The sequence below is a fragment of the Oryx dammah genome, unplaced genomic scaffold (genome assembly GCF_014754425.2).
Source record: "Oryx dammah isolate SB20612 unplaced genomic scaffold, SCBI_Odam_1.1 HiC_scaffold_28, whole genome shotgun sequence".
Lineage (NCBI taxonomy): Eukaryota > Metazoa > Chordata > Mammalia > Artiodactyla > Bovidae > Oryx > Oryx dammah.
The window spans coordinates 97,059,416-97,079,178 of NW_024070212.1; the positions used below are offsets into that span (position 1 = coordinate 97,059,416).

The following is a 19,763-nucleotide window of genomic DNA, read 5'->3' on the forward strand; positions in this document are numbered from 1 at the left end:
TAGATATTTAAGTGAGATGATCTTTCTTGGTCTGACTTATTTTAGTTACCATATTGCCCTCAAGTTTCCTCCATGTTGTCACAAATAGCCAGATTTCCTTCCTTTTTTATGTCTGAATTACATTCCAGTTATATATATGTATATATGTGCTCAGTCACTTCAGTCTTGTTTGACTCCTTATGACACTATAGACTGTAGCCTTCCAGGCTCTTCTGTCCATGGAGATTCTCCAGGCAAGAATACTGGAGTGAGTTGCCTTACCCTCCTTTCTGGGATCTTCCCAACTCAGGGATTGAACCTGCGTCTCCTGTGGCTCCTGCATTGCAGGCGGATTCTTTACCACTGAGACACTGGGGAAGCCTCTCTCTCTCTCCCTCTGTGTGTGTGTGTGTGTGTGTGTGTGTGTGTGTGTAATGTCTTATCCATTTATAAACATTTTGTTTATTCATTCATCCATCAACTAACGCTTAGATTGTTTCTGTATCTTGGCTGTTATAAACAACATACAGTTTTCCATAGTGGTTTTACCAAGTTACATTCCCAAATATATTACAGTGTTCACTGTAGGGTATGGAGTTAGAGAAGGTGAGGTTCAGAAAAAGAACGAAACTGGCACTTTACAGGAACAGTTCAGTTCAGTTCAGTCGCTCAGTCATGTCCGACTCTTTGTGACCCCATGAATCGCAGCACACCAGGCCTCCCTGTCCATCACCAACTCCCGGAGTTCACTCAGATTCACGTCCATCCAGTCAGTGATGCCATCCAGCCATCTCATCCTCTGTTGTCCCCTTCTCCTCCTGCCCCCAATCCCTCCCAGCATCAGAGTCTTTTCCAATCAGTCAACTCTTCGCATGAGGTGGCCAAAGTATTGGAGTTTCAGCTTTAGCATCATTCCTTCCAAAGAAATCCCAGGGCTGATCTCCTTCAGAATGGACTGGTTGGATCTCCAGGCAAACCAAGGGACTCTCAAGAGTCTTCTCCAACACCACAGTTCAAAAGCATCAATTCTCTGGCGCTCAGCCTTCTGCACAGTCCAACTCTCACATCCATACATGACCACAGGAAAAACCATAGCCTTGACTAGATGGACCTTAGTCGGCAAAGTAATGTCTCTGCTTTTGAATATACTATCTAGGTTGGTCGTAACTTTTCTTCCAAGGAGTAAGCGTCTTTTAATTTCATGGCTGCAGTCACCATCTGCAGTGATTATGGAGCCCCCCAAAATAAAGTCTGACACTGTTTCCACTGTTTCCTCATCTATTTCCCATGAAGTGATGGGACCAGATGCCATGATCTTTGTTTACTGAATGTTGAGCTTTAGGCCAACTATTTCATTCTCCACTTTCACTTTCATCAAGAGGCTTTTTAGTTCCTCTTCACTTTCTGCCATAAGGGTGGTGTCATCTGCATATCTGAGGTTATTGATCTTTCTCCTGGCAATCTTGATTCCAGATTGTGTTTCTTCCAGCCCAGCGTTTCTCATGACGTATTCTGCATAGAAGTTAAATAAGCAGGGTGACAACATACAGCCTTGACAAACTCCTTTTCCTATTTGGAACCAGTCTGTTGTTCCATGTCCAGTTCTAACTGCTGCTTCTAGACCTGCATACAAATTTCTCAAGAGGCAGGTGAGGTGGTCTGGTACTCCCATCTCTCTCAGAATTTGCCACAGTTTCTTGTGATCCACACAGTCAAAGGCTTTGGCATAGTCAATAAAGCAGAAATAGATGTTTTTCTGGAACTCTCTTGTTTTTCCATGATGCAGAGGATGTTGGCAATTTGATCTCTGGTTCCTCTGCCTTTTCTAAAACCAGCTTGAACATCTGGAAGTTCACGTATTGCTGAAGCCTGGCTTGGAGAATTTTGAGCATTACTTTACTAGCGTGTGAGATGAGTGCAATTGTGTGGTAATTTTGAGCATTCTTTGGCATTGCCTTTTTTGGGATTGGAATGAAAACTGATCTTTTCCAGTCCTGTGGCTACTGCTGAGTTTTCCAAACTTGCTGGCATATTGAGTGCAACATTTTCACAGCATCATCTTTCAGGATTTGAAACAGCTTAACTGGAATTCCATCACCTCCACTAGCTTTGTTTGTAGCAATGCTTTCTAAGGCCCACTTGACTTCACATTCCAAGATTTCTGGCTCTAGATTAGTGATCACACCATCGTGATTATCTGGGTCGTGAAGATCCTCTTTGTACAGTTCTTCTGTGTATTCTTGCTACCTCTTCTTAATATCTTCTGCTTCTGTTAGGTCCATACCATTTCTGTCCTTTATCGAGCCCATCTTTGCATGAAATGTTCCCTTGGTATCTCTACTTTTCTTGAAGAGACCTCTAGTCTTTCCCATTCTGTTCTTTTTCTCTATTTCTTTGCATTGATTGCTGAAGAAGGCTTTCTTATCTCTTCTTGCTATTCTTTGGAACTCTGCATTAAGATGCTTATATCTTTCCTTTTCTCCTTTGCTTTTCACTTCTCTTCTTTTCACAGCTATTTGTAAGGCCTCCCCTGACAGCCATTTTGCTTTTTTGCATTTCTTTTCCATGGGGATGGTCTTGATCCCTGTCTCCTGTACAATGTCACGAACCTCATTCCATAGTTCATCAGGCACTCTCTCTATCAGATCTAGGCCCTTAAATCTATTTCTCACTTCCACTGTATAATCATAAGGGATTTGATTTAGGTCATATTTGAATCAAACTGCTAGATTTTCGCTACTTTCTTCAATTTGAGCCTGAATTTGGCAATAAGGAGTTCATGATCTGAGCCATAGTCAGCTCCTGGTCTTGTTTTTGCTGACTGTATAGAGCTTCTCCATCTTTGGCTGCAAAAAATATAATCAATCTGATTTCGGTGTTGACCATCTGGTGATGTCCATGTGCAGAGTCTTCTCTTGTGTTGTTGGAAGATGGTGTTTTGTATGACCAGTACATTTTCTTGGCAAAACTCTATTAGTCTTTGCGCTGCTTCATTCCACATTCCAAGGCCAAATTTGCCTGTTACTCCAAGTGTTTCTTGACTTCCTACTTTTGCATTCCAGTCCCCTATAATGAAAAGGACATCTTTTTTGGGTGTTAGTTCTAAAAGGTCTTGTTGGTCTTCATAAAACCGTTCAAGTTCAGCTTCTTCAGCATTACTGGTTGGGGCAGAGACTTGGATTACTGTGATAGTGAATGTTTTGCCTTGGAAACGAACAGAGATCATTGTGTCGTTTTTGAGACTGCATCCAAGTACTGCATTTTGGGCTCTTTTGTTGACCATGATGGCTACTCCATTTCTGAGGGATTCCTGCCCGCAGTAGTAGATATAATGGTCATCTGAGTTAAATTCACCCATTCCAGTCCATTTTAGTTTGCTGATTCCTAGAATGTCGATGTTAACTCTTGCCATCTCTTGTTTGACCACTTCCAATTTGCCTTGATTCATGGACCTGACATTCCAGGTTCATATTGCTCTTTACAGCATTGGACCTTGCTTCTATCACCAGTCACACCCACAGCTGGGTATTGTTTTTGCTTTGACTTCATCCCTTCATTCTTTCTGGAGTTATTTCTCCACTGATCTCCAGTAGCATATTGGGCACCTACTGACCTGGGGAGTTCCTCTTTTGGTATCCTATCATTTTGCCTTTTCATACTGTTCATGGGGTTCTCAAGGCAAGAATACTGAAGTGATTTGCCATTCCCTTCTCCAGTGGACCACATTCTGTCAGACCTCTCCACCACGACCGGCCTGTTTGGGTTGCCCCGCAGGCATGACTTGGTTTCATTGAGTTAGACAAGGCTGTGGTCCTAGTATGATTAGATTGAGTAGTTTTCTGTGAGTATGGTTTCAGTGTGTCTGCCCTCTGATGCCCTCTTGCAACACCTACCATCTTACTTGGGTTTCTCTTACCTTGGACATGGGGTATCTCTTCACCGCTGCTCCAGCAAAGCACAGCCGCTGCTCCTTACTTACCTTGGACGAGGGGTATCTCCTTACCACCGCCATTCCAGACCTTCAGTGTGGGATGGCTCCTCTAGGCCCTCCTGTGTCTGCACAGCCACCGCTCCTTGGGTTGCTCCTCCTGGCCTGCGGCCCTGGCCTCAGGCGTGGATGGCTCCTCCCAGCTGCCGCCCCTGGCCTCGGGCTTGGGGTGGCTTCTCAGGGTCACTGCCCCTGGCCTCGAGTGCCAGGTGGCTTCTCCCGGCCGCCCCTGGCCTCGGACACGGGGTGTCTCCTCCCAGTCACCCCTGGCCTCAGACACGGGGTAGCTCCTCTCGGCTGCCACCCCTGACCTCGGATGCAGCGTGTCTCCTCCCAGCCGCCACTGACCTCGGACTTGGGTAGCTCCTCTCGGCTGTTCCTATGCCGTTGCAGCCTGAACAGATGACCTTTAATGAGGCAAGAAGGAGCAGCAGTCAGATGAGTGAGCTGCTGCACTAACCCAAGAAAAGAGTAGGTATATATAAGCATACATGTGGAACTCTACTGTCTTAAGTGGGCCTGTTCTTCTTCAAGGTTGTTCGGAGTAAGTTATCTCTTAAACTGCTGGGGCAAGGAATTCTGGAGATTAGCCAGAGGCTGGACCTGCTATGAGCTGAGCGTAATGAACCTTAATGTCCATTTTTTTTCTTCCGGTGTGAGAGTTCTTTGATTTGCATAGAATCATGGGGAAGACCTGGAGGGGAGTTTTAACTCCAGGCTATTTTGAGCCATGTAACTTTCCTTCATTCCAGACCCTAAGGAATATATACAAAAAGAGAAAGAGAGGTGGGCACTGTTAATGTTCAGGGCTTCTTCATGCTGATAAATGAGTCAGGGGTTTGTGGTCTGGGAGGAAGGAAGTCTAAGGCCCGTAGTGTTGATTTTCTATTCTAGCCCTCAGGGTCTCAAGCAAAAGAACAGTCTTGTCTTGGTCTCGGGAAATGGCTCAGATTCGTTCTTGGAGGAATCCCTGGAACAGATTAAACAAACAAGGCCCAAAGGTGAGTAGGAGGATGATAAAAATGAATGGTCTGAGAAGGGGTAAAACCCAAGGCATCCAGTTCCAATCTGTTAACCATGACTGCCAGTAGCTGCCTAATCTCTGGCGGATTCATAAGGCTCGATCTGTAATGTTTTTTGCAGCTCCTTGGACATTACTGGACTGGTTGGCATAGAAACAGGATTCATCTAGAAAAAGGCACAGACCTTCCTTCTCTGCAGTGAGTAGATCCAATCCCCTTCTATTTTGTAATACTATGGCCACCAAGGAATCGAGTTGATTTTGGATAGTTATTAGGCCTTGAGCTGTTTCATGGAGGCTGTCTGATAGGTCTTTAGATAGTGTCTGGTGGTTTGGGATGGAGGTGGTTAAGCCAGCAGTTCCTGTTCCAGTTCCAGCTGCTATTCCTAGTCCTACTAAGAGGGAAATGAAATGAATGGCTCGTTTTATTGGCTTGTGGATGAGAGGAATGGGCAAGGGTTGATCACTGGGGGCTATTAAAATGTTTGGACTGGAGTATACCAGGGTGCAGGTTCCAGTCCAATTAGTAGGTAAACAGAGGTATGTAGACATCCCATACAGGAAAAATAGGCCAGGTGTCGTAATACAACAGCTGAAGTCGATGGCAAAGAGGAGTCGAGGGGGCGTTTTGATCATTCGTTTAAGGACGCTCAGAGACCCCACTAAGGTGGCCCCTACGATAGGAGAAGTGGAGGAATATGCTGAGGGAAACCATCTTGTAAAAGTTAAAGAGTGTCCTGTAGGACCAGAAACATTATATATAGCCTTTCTAGTGTCAAAGAGTAAGGTGGAGGTATGGTTGCACATGGAGTTAGGGATTGTGCCCACGGGTTGGTCATACAAACTGTTTCGGGAATTTCTGGATATGCAAAAAGGAACTGGTTGTAACAGTGTTACTCTCTGGGCAATAGGGCCTCCTATTGAAGGTTTTTCATTGAAGGAGGGAAGTTCAGTGAGTAAAGATTTTAAGAGTATGTCTGAATTTCGGATTTGGTCACTAGTGGGAAGATATTTAAGACATGAGACAAAGGCTCTCCACATTATGAATGGTGTAGGGACATGTTACCTGTGGTCCAGTCAAGGATGGATGTGGAGTCGGGGGGCTGAATCTCCCAGAAGAGTTACAGATAAACATATCCAGCAGTCTTTAGCCAATTGTGGGTTAGAGGCATTGAGAAGGGTATGGGTTAAATTAAGAGTCTGGAATAGATAGTTGAGGTTAGAATTTTGAAGGAGTTCATAGGTCAGAGGAAGAAGAGAGGATAAGAAGATGTTAAACAACATCTAGGGAAGTGAGTATAAGATAGAATACTATGGAAAAGAATTGGATTTCAGAGGGGTAAAAGTTATAAAAGGTTCCCTGTAGCCACAGGGTGGAGGTGTAATCTTCAACGTGTTCAAACGTGGATACTTGAAGACTTGAGACCCAGATATCTGCCAGAAGTTGTTCCAGGCATAATTGCAGCTGTAAAACCGACAGGCTCATCTGTTGCCAGTTGGGGCCAGTGGAAGCCGTGAGAACTTTAGAGTTGTAGGACCTGTGTGAGAACCTTGATAAGTATTAGTCTGGCAAGCATTTTCATCACTGGGCTGCATAAACTTTTTTAACCGAGTGATGTGTACCCAAGGGGTGATTTCTTTTAATTTTGCAGTGGTAGGGGTCAGCAGAATTACCGTTTAGGGCCCTTGCCATTTTGGGGTTAGATCTGAGTGGGACTGAGTTGTCACATAAACTTTGTCTCCTATTTGAAGGGATGGGTATGGAAGATTGGGGTGTGGTCAAGGGAGTAAGTCATCCATATGTTGCCAAGGGGCATCTCGTATCTGGGCAAGTAAAGGAAAAGGAAGGTGGGACGGCAGTTTGGGACCATCCTGGGAGGGGGTAATACCCAAAGGTATTATGGGCCTCCCATACATGGGGTTTTTGGTAAGGCCTAGACCTTGAAGAGGGCTAAAGGGAGGAGTTTAGTCCAATCTTGATGAAATTTGATTGTTAATTTGGTCAGAGTTTCTTTTAGGATTCGGTTGACTCTCTCAACCTTACTGGCAGACCAGGGATGATAAGGAATGTGACACCTCCAAGGAACTTGAAGGGCTCGTGCAATATTTTGGGTGAGTTGGGATGTGAACTCGGGCCCATTGTCAGACTGGAGGGAGGAAGGCATTCCAAACCTTGGGAGGATTTCAGTAAGAATAAGCTGAGCCACAAGTAGAGGCTCATTTCTCAGTAGTCGGGAAAGCTTCAATCCATCCAGAAAATGTATCTACAAAGACTAGGAAAAATTTAACCCTTTTTACAGGTGGCATGTAGGTGAAATCTACCTGCCAGTCTTGTGCAGGAAGACGTCTGTGAATTTGGTGGGTGGGGAAAGGAGGGGCGAATGTTAGAATTAAGATTTGTCCACTGAAAAATGGTGCACTTTGGATCAGATTATTTTAGTAAGTCACATCGTCCTTAGTTAACTCAATACAGTTCTGAAGGAAAGTCTTAAGTACTTTTGCAGAGGGGTGGAAAAGGGAATGTAAATATGAAAGTAATGTGCGGATGTTAGGCTTGTCAATTTGGGCTATAGTAAAGACTGGACTCGGAGAAGGCAATAGCACCCTACTCCAGTACTGGAAAATCCCATGGACAGAGGAGCCTGGTAGGCTGCAGTCCATGGGGTCGCTAAGAGTCGGACACGACTGAGCAACTTCACTTTCACTTTTCACTTTCATGCATTGGAGAAGGAAATGACAACCCACTCCAGTGTTCTTTCCTGGAGAATCCCAGGGACAGGGGAGCCTGGTGGGCTGCCATCTATGGGGTCGCACAGAGTCGGACACGACTGAAGTGTCTTAGCAGCAGCAGCAGCAGCAGCAAAGACAGGACTAACAGAGGCGGCCTGCCACTTTGCTTCATGATCTGCTATATTGTTATAAAAGGAAATAGGACTATGTCGTTGATGTCCCTGGCAATGTATTATAGCAGCTTGTTTTAGGAGCTGAGCCGTATGGAGGAGTTCAGAAATAAAAGAAGCATTGAGAATAAGTGTGCCCTCCTGAATGAGGAATCCTCTCTCCCTCCAGATTATGTTAGAATGTAATATGTTATAGACATATTTGGAGTCATTGTAAAAATGTTTATCTTTTGGCCTTTGGCTAGGGTCAAAGCTTGTGTAAGAGCTATCAGTTCAGCCTGTTGTGAAGACGTGTGAGCTGGGAATGTGGCTGACTTGATGAGGCGAAAGGGGATAAACTTTGTTGGGCTGTCCCTGAACTATAGCATATCCAGCCCCAAATGGGGCTTGTTTCTGGGCACTGCCATCTATGAACCAGGATGGGACTTTGGGGTCAGTAAGGGGCTGATCAGTTATATGTTCAAAGGGATTAAGTGTTATATCTAAGGTCTGAACACAGTCATGAGATAGGTGTTCTGCTTCTGGATCTGGTATGGGGAGTGAGCTAGCAGGATTAAGAGGTTTACAAGGCATAAAGGGATGGGTCGAGGAGGTGAGAGTGGAGGATCTGTAGTCGAGCAGGGGGCAGAGAAAGGAAAGCCTGATGAGAGAGTAGATCTTTGAAAGAATGAGGTGAGCACACATTTAGAGGAGCATTTCGGGCTAGTTTTTGGGCTTCAGGTATTAAGAGGGTGATTGCAGCTAAGGCCTGGAAACAAGGTGGCCATCCAAGCACGATAAGATCAAGTTGTTTAGATAAGTAAGCTAGAGGACCCCATATGTCTCCCCTTTTTGGGCACAGAATCCCTAAGGCATGTCTTTGTCAAGAATGTACAAAAAGGAAAAAAGGCTTGGTGTAATCAGGTAAGTAAAGAGAAGGGGCCTGTAGTAAATGTTTGATAAGAGTCTGTATTGGGGTGGGGAGAGAGGTGGGGGCCAATAAGGGTTCATCCAAGTTTCTTTGAGGAGCTTGGTAGAGAGGTCTTGCATGGAAGGCAAAATTTGGGACCCATATTCAGAAGATGTTTAATAGACCTAATAGACAAAGAAGTTCCCTCTTGGTTTGGGGCCTGGGGGTCTGTGTCAAGGCTCAAAGCCTCTGAGCTGGGATTATTTTAGATGTGGGAGTGAGAAGTAATCCCATGTAATTGACAGTGGTGGAAGCTATTTGTGCTTTGGAGAGCAAGACTCTGTAGTGCCAGTTGCCTAGGGCATTTAATGTCATCGCAGTGTGGCTAGAGGAGCATTTCGGGCTAGTTTTTGGGCTTCAGGTATTAAGAGGGTGGCTAGAGGAACTGCATAACAGTAAACCATCTACATATTGGCGTAAGGTAGTAGAACCTAGGTCTAAAGTTTGTAGGTCTCTTTGGATAGCTGAACCGAAAAAATGAGGGCTATCTCTAAACTCTTGTGGTAAAACGGTCCAAGTTAATTGATCAGATTGATATGTGTCTGGATCCGTCCAGGTGAAGGCAAAGAGGGTCTGTGAGGAGTGGTGTAGAGATATAGTAAAGAAAGCATCTTTGAGGTCTAATACCGTGAAATAGAGTGTGTCGGGGGAATATGTGAGAGAAGGGTGTAGGGATTATTGACCATGGGATATACAGGTATTATGGCTTCATTGATCTTGTGAAGATCTTGGACTAGATGCCAGGAATGGGGTCCCTTTTTTACTGCCCGTATAGGAGTATTAAGAGGAGAACAGATAGGCCGCAGAAGGTCGGCTCTGAGCAGTCGGGAGATTATTGGTTTAAGTCGTTGTCGGGATTCTGTGGTCAGGGTATGTTGAGTTTGTGTTATTACTTGAGAGGGATTTTTAAGAAAGATCTGTATGAGGAAAGGTGTTGGGCTACCAATGGGGCTTCGGTGTCCCAGACCTGAGGATCTATCGGGGGAAGGTCAGGGGGTAGGTTTTGGGAGTGAGGGCTGGCCAGGGGTTCGGGTGCCATTGGATGCAAAGAACTGCTATGGGACCTAAGAATGGGAGGCTTATAGAAGTTTGCAGCTTAGCCAGAGATCACGTTAGTGTAGCCTTACCAAAGGGACAAAGGAGAGGAGGGGTTATCTTGGGATAAAAAGGGATGCCTGAGACCCCTTCGATGCCCACTTCTGAAGGTTGGAGAGGGCCCTTAAAGGAGGTTAAAAGTGAAAAGGCTCCTCCAGTGGCTATTAGGAACGAGATTTTGTGTCCAGCCACCGTGCCAATTACCTGAAGCTCCAAGTCCGTCTGTATGGGGCGGACGTGGGGTCTGGAGCTTGGGCTCCATCGCTGGAATAACTCAGCCACAACTGGATCATCTCTCACCTCATTTGAGGAACCATGGTCTGGGGTGCCAGCCCCCCCCCCGAGTCTGCTTCCTGGCCCATTGTTGTTGGGCCTGGGGTGGACCCCGAGATTTGGTGGGTAGTGTCTGAGGACAATCCATTTTCCAGTGGCCCCATTGTTTGCAGTGGGGCAGGGTTGGTGGGTGGCTGGGGGTTTGAGCAGGACTTAGGCCAGTGTCCCATCTGAAGCAGGGGCCTGGAAGGTGAGGTCCCATACGGGTGGGCCGAGGTTGATGGGCCAAAGGGGTTGAATTTTTTTCTTGGATAGCTGCAGTGAATAAAGCATATTTAGCCTTTCTTTCCTTTTCTTTTTCGTTTTTCGCTTCTTCCTCCATATTGTTGAAAACTTTAAAGGCTATTTCTAGGAGATCTCGCTGAAGGGTTTCAGGGCCCTTCTCTAATTGGCATAGTTTTCAGCGAATATCGGGGGTGACTGGCTTATGAACCGGACAAGTAGGTACAGACGTACGGCAGGGGTGGAAATATCTAGATTAATGTATTTTTGGACTGCCTCAGTAAGCCGTGAAAGAAAAAGGACAGGATTTTCATCTTTTTCTTGAGTCACCTCCCTAATCTTTTTGTTTACTTCAGTTCAGTTCAGTTGCTCAATCATGTCCGACTCTTTGCGACCCCATGAATCACAGCACACCAGGCCTCCCTGTCCATCACTATCTCCTGGAGCTCACCCAAACTCATGTCCATCAAGTTGGTGATGCCATCCAGCCATCTTATCCTCTGTCGTCCCCTTCTCCTCCTGCCCCCAATCCCTCCCAGCATCAGAGTCTTTTCCAATGAGTCAACTCTTCGCATGAGGTGGCCAAAGTACTGGAGTTTCAGCTTCAGCATCGTTCCTTCCAAAGAACATCCATGACTGATCTCCTTTAGGATGGACTGGTTGGATCTCCTTGCAGTCCAATGGACTCTCAAGAGTCTTCTCCAACACCACAGCTCAAAAGCATCAATTCTTTGACACTCAGCTTTCTTCAAAGTCCAACTCTCACATCTATACATGACCACTGGAAAAACTATAGCCTTGACTAGATGGACCTTTGTTGGCAAAGTAATATCTCTGCTTTTGAATATGCTATCTAGGTTGGTCATAACTTTCCTTCCAAGGAGTAAGCGTCTTTTAATTTCATGGCTGCAGTCACCATCTGCAGTGATTTTGGAGCCCAGAAAAATAAAGTCTGACACCGTTTCCACTGTTTCCCCACCTATTTCCCATGAAGTGATGGGACCAGATGCCATGATCTTAGTTTTCTGAATGTTGAGCTTTAAGCCAACTTTTTCACTCTCCTCTTTCACTTTCATCAAGAGGCTTTTTAGTTCCTCTTCACTTTCTGCCATAAGGGTGGTGTCATCTGCATATCTGAGTTTATTGTTATTTCTCCCAGCAATCTTGAATCCAGCTTGTGCTTCTTCCAGCCCAGCGTTTCTCATGACGTGTTCTGCATAGAAGTTAAATAAGCAGGGTGACAATATACAGCCTTGACATACTCCTTTTCCAATTTGAACCAGTCTGTTATTCCATGTCCAGTTCTAACTGTTGCTTCCTGACCTGCATACAAATTTCTCAAGAGGCAGGTCAGGTGGTCTGGTATTCCCATCTCTTTCAGAATGTTTCACAGTTTATTGTGATCCACATAGTCAAAGGCTTTGGCATAGTCAATAAAGCAGAAATAGATGTTTTTCTGGAACTCTCTTGCTTTTTCCATGATCCAGTGGATGTTGGTGCTTGAACATCTGGAAGTTCATGGTTCATGTATTGCTGAAGCCTGGCTTGGAGAATTTTGAGCATTACTTTACCAGCATGTGAGATGAGTGCAATTGTGTGGTAGTTTGAGCATTCTTTGGCATTGCCTTTCTTAGGGATTGGAATGAAAACTGATCTTTGCCAGTCCTGTGGCCATTGCTGAGTTTTCCAAATTTGCTGGCATATTGAGTGCAGCACTTTCACAGCATCATCTTTACAGGTTTGAAATAGCTCAACTGGAATTCCATCACCTCCACTAGCTTTGTTCATAGTGAATCTCATCGTAGTTAACATGAATGTGAGAGCTTTTTAGCATTCCTTCTAGTAAACAGGTGATTATATGATGTAGGTACTGGATGCCACCATTACCAGCTTGATATGTCCATCGTGGGTGAGTTAAAGGGACACTGCATCATCAGCCACTGGATTAGTCCTATCTTGGTTATGGAGCTGATCAGCATGAGTCCGGGCTGCCTGCCATATCTGTTCTTTTTCATGAGGGGTTAACGTGGCATTTAAGCTGTAATAAAGATCATTTCAGGTTAAATGATATGCTTCTGTAAGGCGGAGGAATTCTTTTCTGTATCTAGTAGGATTTTCTGAAAAGGATCCTAATCTTCCTTCAGTTTGGTTCATATCAGAAACTGAGAAAGGCATATGAACCCATGTAGGGCCCTCCGGTCCCACTACCTCTCTGAGAGAAAACGTGTTTGCTTCAGGTCCTGGCTGATGGAGGGAGGGTAGAAATCTCTTTTGGGGTTTCAGAATCATCACTTCCTGTTTTGGAGGAGGAAGAGCTGAAGGATGGGGTCTGGTCCCAGGAAGCCTTCTCTCTGTGGTGGTATGGAGGAGGCTCATTTGTTGGATCGCAATCGGGGGCTGAGAGTTTAAGGGGCCTTTCATGGGCTTTAGATTTGGATTCTTTTGTAGTGGAGGGGAAGAGAGCGCAGAGGAGGATTTGATAGCTAGAATGGTCCTTGCAAAGAGAAGGACAGCTTCTAAGGTCCCAGAAGGCTTGAATATAGGGGACCTCCGACCATTTGCCATTCCATTTGAGGAAGTTAGTGAGATCTGATAAAATATTGAGATCGAAAGTCCCGAACTCGCCAGGGGTTTTGGTTATCCAGTTTTTATTGAGGCCAAATTTGAGTGCAAAGTGACTCGAGTTTATGAACCTTGAGATCTGTCAAGAGTAGAGGTTTGAGGTTTTGTTTTACGCAGGGAGAGTCCTGTTGGACAGATTGGCTTGACCCCTTAGCAAATGGCTAGTGACTGTCCGATCAAGAGATAAGGTGGTCACCTAATCTTTTGACTGGGCAAAGAGAGAGAGAGACTCTGAAGGAGGGAGGGGCGCCCCCCAAGTACCTCCCCAAAGGGCCTTTTGGCCAGAGGGGTCTCTGGGAACCCAGAACGGATGATAGTCTATGGCACCCTAGAGTACTGTCTGAGCTTACCTGGGCTGCTGGGTCAGGTGAGAATTCATGGTGGATGGAGGGAGGTCAAATGGCAAAAGGCCTCCGCCCTGGAGTTGGTCGGTCTCATGGGAAAGAAAGTGTAGAGAAAAAAGGAAAAGATAGACCAATATTCCTCAGGTTACATGGAAAACCAACAAAGCCCTTACACAGGGCTTGTACTGCTCACGAAGGCATGGGGCGTCCTCTCGAGGAGGTCTTGAAGGCTTGGGCAGGAAAGTGAGCTCAGCAGGCTTTGACACTCCAAAGAGCTGGCCATGGAGAACAAGAAGGAACCTCAATCTCCCGGGTCCTGGCACCAAAAAGTGTAGAGTAAGGGAGTTAGAGAAAGCCAGGTTTGGAAAAAGAACGAGACTGACACTTTACAGGAACAGATCACCTCTAATGAGGCGAGAAGGTGGCAGCAGTCACATTAGTGAGCTGCTGTGCTAACCCAAGAAAAGAGTAAGTATATATAGGCATATATGTGGAACTCCACTGTCTTAAGGGGGCTGTTCTTCTCCAAGGTTATTCGGAGTAGTTATCTCTTAAACAGCTGGGGCAAGGAATTTTGGAGATCAGCCAGAGGCTGGACCAGCTGGGTACTGAGCATAATCAACGTTAATGTCCTTTTTTTTTCCCTCGGGTGAGAGAGTTCTTTGATTTGCACAGAATGATGGGGAGGACTGGGAGGGGAGTTTTAACTCCAAACTATTTTGAGCCATGTAACTTTCCTTCATTCCCTTTTCTCAATATCCTTGCTAACATATTTCTTATCTTTTTGGTTATAAGCATTTTAACAGTTGTGAGGTGATAACTCATTGTGGTTTGACTTGCATTTCCCCAATATTATTGATATTTAGCACCTTTTCATGTGCCTGTGGGGCACTATATGTTTTCTTTTAAAAAATGCTTATCCATATCTTCTACTCATTTCTAATCAGATATATAAGTCTGCTATTAATTTTATGAGTTCTTTATACATTTTTGTATACCAACCTTTTATCAGATATATGAATGGCAAATATTTTCTCCCATCTGGTAGGTTGCCTCTTCATTTTGTTGATCACTTTCTTTGCTGTGCAGAAGCTTTTCAGTTTAACCTATGTGTTATATCCCACTTGGTTAGTTTTGCTTTTGGCGTCAAATTCAAAAAGTTATTGCCAAGACTGATGTCAAGGAGGTTATCACCTATGTTTTCTTCTAAGGAGTTTTAGGATCTTTTGAGCTTATGTTCACGTCTCTAATCTATTTTCAGTTAAGTGTAAGATAGTGGTTCAGCACCATTGTTTTGCATGTTACTGTCCAGTTTTCCTAACACCACTTGTTAAAGAGATTGTCTTTTTCCCATCCTATATTCTTGACTCCTTAGTTATGAATTAACCAACCATATATATGTGGGATTATTTCTGGAATCTCTGTTCTATGTCAATGATCTATGATACTATATTGTTTTGATTACTACAGTTTTGTAGTCTAGGCTGCAGTCTGGGAACGTGATACCTCCAGATTTGTTCATTTTTTCAAGATTGCTTTGGGTATGTGGGGACTTTCATGCTTCCACCTTTTAAATTATTATTGAATTCAGTTTGTTAATATTTTGTTGAAGATGCTTGTATCTATGTCCATCAGACATTAGCCTGAAATTTTCTTTTCTTGAGATATCATTATTTGGTTTTGTTACCAGGGTAATACTGGCTTTGTATAAAAGGTTTGGAAGTGTTCTCACCTATTTGGAGAAAAGTTTGAAAAGAATCAGTATGAATTCTTCTTCAAAGGTTTGGTAGAACTCATCAGTGAAGCTGTCTGGTCCTAGACAATTTGTTTATTGAAGGTTTTTGATTACTGATTCAATCTCCTTACTAGTAATCAGTAAGTTTAGATTTTCTCTTTTCTTCATGTTTCATACTTGGTAGGTTGTATGCTTTCAGATATTTTTCCATTTCTTCTAGGTCATCAAATTTGTTGGCATGTAATTGTTCATAGTCTTCTCTTATGTACCTTGTGTTTCTGTGGTATCACTTGTAATATCTTTTTTTTTCTTAGTGAGTCTAGCTAAAGTTTTCTCAGAAAAAAGCAACAAGTTTTAAAATACCATTTTTTTCTTTAAGAACAGGTTGCAACAAACAGTGTATTAAAGGTTCCCAAGCAGAGTGTAAAATTGTTGATTATATAATTGTTTTCTAACATAGTATAAAAGGAATTTCTAAAACTACTCCTGCTATAACTGTAGTACTTCTGTGAAGTAGGACTGAAACTGGTGTTGGATCCTCTATGGATGATGGAAAGTGAGGGGTGTAGTCCAAAGTGAGCACATTTTCTGGTTGCAGCTCAAAGTAAACCTATTAGTAGGAAAATACCATAATTAACATCAAGGATAAAACTTCGCTAAAATTCTCAGGTATTTGAGTGGAGAAGTAATTATGTATTGATATTGCAAAACCAATCATTCCAATGTGATCATAAGGCTTCCCTGGAGGCTGAGACAACAAAGAATTTACCTGCAATGCAGGAGACCCAGGTTTGATCCCTGGGTCAGGAGGATCATCTGGAAGAGGGCATAGCAACCCACTCTAGCATTCTTGCCTGGAAATTTCTATGGACAGAGAGGCCTAGTGGACTACAGTCCATGGGGTCACAAAGACCCAGAAAAGCCTTGCGTAACTAACCAGTCATTGCAATGTGATTATAAAAATGTGCTTAAGGGTTGTTAATTAGCCTCAGTCACAAACAGGAGGTAGGTAGTGGAGGAAGGACAGGGGACTGGAGGGCCAAATGGCTCAGGTTCTTAGAGTATGGTTATGGTCAACAAGTCCACAGGACAAAGTCTTGTTGTGTAACAATGACATGGTTCCTGGGGAAAAGCCAGCTAACCTCTCAGGTCTTGGCCCCTCACCCAGTCCTGGGAGCTCACTCCTCTTCAGACCCTGTGCTGGTAACCTCGGGTCTGTCAGACACTCCTTCCTTAGGGAGATCTCAGCGTGTCCTGGCAGCCTTGCCCTTAGAAGACAACAGCTGTTCCTTCCTGAGTCTCCCTGTTCTCCAGGCTGAGCACCTTCAGCTGTTCTCACAGGCTTCTGGATGCTTCCCTAACCATTTCTCAATCCCACCCTCCCTGCCAGGACCTGAGCTTGCCTTGGACACAGACATCAGTCTGATGGGTCAGCCCTGTGGGTCCACTGTGCGTGGAGACAACAGACAGGAATCTAAGAAGCTGTCATGTCAAGGAAAAGAGGCTCACCTGCTGTGTGGGGAGTTACGAAAGGGAGAGTGGGCCAACTGGCTTGATTTTGTGGAACACAGGACTTTGCTTAAAACTGACATTCCCAGACAGAATGATCAGCCTCAAGGATGGCGTCTAGCAAAGAGTGCTGATATTTGACTTGTGCCCTTAAACTGGGTCTGGATATCTCTGGGCGTTCTTCCCTCATACAGTGTGCTGTGAGTTTCCTGGGGCTGAGGTATCATCCCTTCCCTGTACCCTTGAACTCAGCACAGAGACTGACCTGGAGGGATGCTCATCCCAGGTGTGTGGAGAGAGAGAGGAAGAGAGAAATGAGCTGCTTGCAGGCTAGGGAAGCGCAGCATCTACCCACTGAATGAGCCAGCACTCAGCCCTGTGGTGGGGCGGGGCTGGGGCATAGAGGGGGTGGGGGCTCACTGTGGGGCCAGTCTTTTCAAGAGAAGGAGTCTTAGTCATTATCAGCAGAGTGGAGCTAAGATGGGGACTGTTAGAATCAGCCACAGGGAGACAGCCAAAGCCCAGTTTGTTCACGGAAGTTGTTGTATTAGATTTCCAGATTATTTTGATTTCGAGAAATTGTGGTCTCTTTTGGGGTGCAGTTGTCATTTTCTGAGCTAAGAGTTGACACATGGAACCATTAAAACACTTTCACGGATCTTCCCATTTCACTGATGGCCATTACATAGTATATAGAGTCAGTAGTAGACAATTTCTCTTATGTCAAATTGTATTACTCATGCTCCCAGCTCCGGCTCTTCCAACACAGTGGGGAAGATTGCCGGGAGCCAGCGTGAGGAACTCCGCCCATGGCAAAGGTCATGAGGAAGGAGGATTCGGCATACGCAAAGGCGGGATCGAGCCTCAGGAAACGCCCTGTTCCCGAGCATCTACCCCCAAAACCAGAGTCTGTTTTATGCTCTCACCTACACCTCTGACTTTACAGGGGGCTCTCCCCCATCACCATTTCTCTCGGAGAAGGAGTTAACTTGCAGCTCCAGTTAAAAATTCCTGGGCGTGACAAGAGTGTTTCAACTTACAAACTCCTCTGAAGGTTCTCTAGCCTGCCTGAGCAGGTTCGTCCGGCCACATGTGATTGTTTGCAGCCTCCCAACCGTGAGAGGCACGAGATGCTTTAAACTTTCTATATACAGATTCTTTTGAGAAGTTACAAAATTATTAGTATAGTATTAGTGGGTTGATTAGAAATTATATTGGTGAAGAGTTTTTCATTTTTTGAGCCAATATTTGCTGCTAAATCTCCATATTCCCTGCCCTTATAATGAATATAACTAGCATATAGGAGAAATAAGTATTAACCTTTAAGATTAATCATGTTAAACCTTAGGCTAAGTAAATTCCTTTCTTGATTGTAACCCACTACACCCTCACCCTATAGGAATGCAACTTTATTTGGAGGGTGGCGCCTAGTTTAAGAAAAAGTCACCCTGGAAAAAATAAGTTTTCTGGTTGACTGACCGTTATTAGAAAGGGCCATAAAATGTCAGCAGGCCTCATGGCCAGATGATGTAAATCCCGTAAGACCTTTGTATACATTTATATGAAACACCTGATTTTGACAAGGGTCAGGTCTGCTGACTCCGCGTGACTCTGTATTCATCCCTATGTATAACAAAAAGTGTACAAGCAAACCTGAAAAATAAAGAAATGGGATCAGTTTCTGGAAAGACTGATTCCCCTGTGTCGTTCTTTCTTTCCCCTTCTGGCTGAATTCCCATCTGGAGCGTGGATGCTATTCCACGTAAACCAAGTTATTCAGCCTCTTTTTCTCCACTAATTTTCCTACTACACTATTCTTTTCTAATCTCTCTTTATATCTGTAATTAAGTAAGTTTTTTCCTAGGACGCTAATTCCGTCTCCCCTTCGAATTACCCTGGATCCACCGGGGCGGGACCCGGCAAGCAGCCCCAGCAGAAGGTGCTATCTTAAGATCTTTGGAAAGAAGGAAATGTGGACCCTCAAGTTGGGCCTGGACGCGACTGGCAAGACAACCATCCTGTACAAGTTGAAGCTCAGCCAGTTGGAGACCACCATCCCCACTGTGGGTTTCAACGTGGAGACAGTGACTTACACAAACGTCAAGTTCAACGTATGGGATGTGGGCGGCCTCGACAAGATCCGGCCGCTCTGGCAGCATTACTACACCGGGACCCAGGGTCTGATCTTGGTAGTGGACTGCGCCCACCACGACCGCATTGACGAGGCCCGCCAGGAGCTGCACCGCATTATCAATGACCGGGAGATGAGGGGACGCCATAATCCTCATCTTCGCCAACAAGAAACCCCACGAGATCCAGGAGAAACTGGGCCTGACCCGGATTTGGGACAGGAACTGGTATGTGCAGCCCTCCTGTGCCACCTTAGGGGACGGACTCTAGGAAGGGCTCACATGGTTAACCTCTAACTATGAGCATTCTCCACCCATCCCCCGGAAAGGAGAGAAATCAAAAACACATTCATAGGATTATCGCCATCGTCATCTCTTTCAATTGCCACTTTCTCTTCTTTTGAATTGGAACTCTGCGGTTTGGGGGAGAGGGGTAGGGATTTTCTTTCTTTTTTTTCTTTTTCTTTTTTTGCTTTGCATTAGGATGTTCTGATCTGTTTTTTTGACGTGAACACAAAGTGCTAGATGCTCTTGTTGACTTCCAGCAAATGGAATGGGGGAAATATAGCAGTTCTTGGTAAATTCCTTTATAATAATGGTTTGATTTTTTTATCTCGAGAGAATCTTCTTTTCCATTGTATGCTTTTTTCCTTTTTTGCCCAGTTTCCTTATCACTTGCTGTAGATGGCTTATTTTGTATTCATGCAGACTACTTTGCAAGTCTGTTTCATCTAGTAAACTGAAAATTACTGCTTAATCAAACTGCTGTTTGTCTTTTATATTTAAGGCCTTTCCCTCCCCTTATGAGTTCTGACTTTAACTTAGTAAATTCAAATGTGACCTTTCATATCTAAGACCAGTAGAGTAAACTTAGCCCACAGTGGCAAATAATGAGTAATATCCTTGTAATATGTTCCAGTTGCACATCAGTATGTTA

The 19,763-nt window shown here is 44.5% G+C and overlaps 1 pseudogene; it reads left to right on the forward strand.

Moving 5' to 3' along the window:
- The first annotated feature begins 18,586 nt into the window (after positions 1 to 18,586).
- Positions 18,587 to 19,181, forward strand: LOC120856595 (annotated as a pseudogene).
- The last annotated feature ends 582 nt before the right edge of the window (positions 19,182 to 19,763 follow it).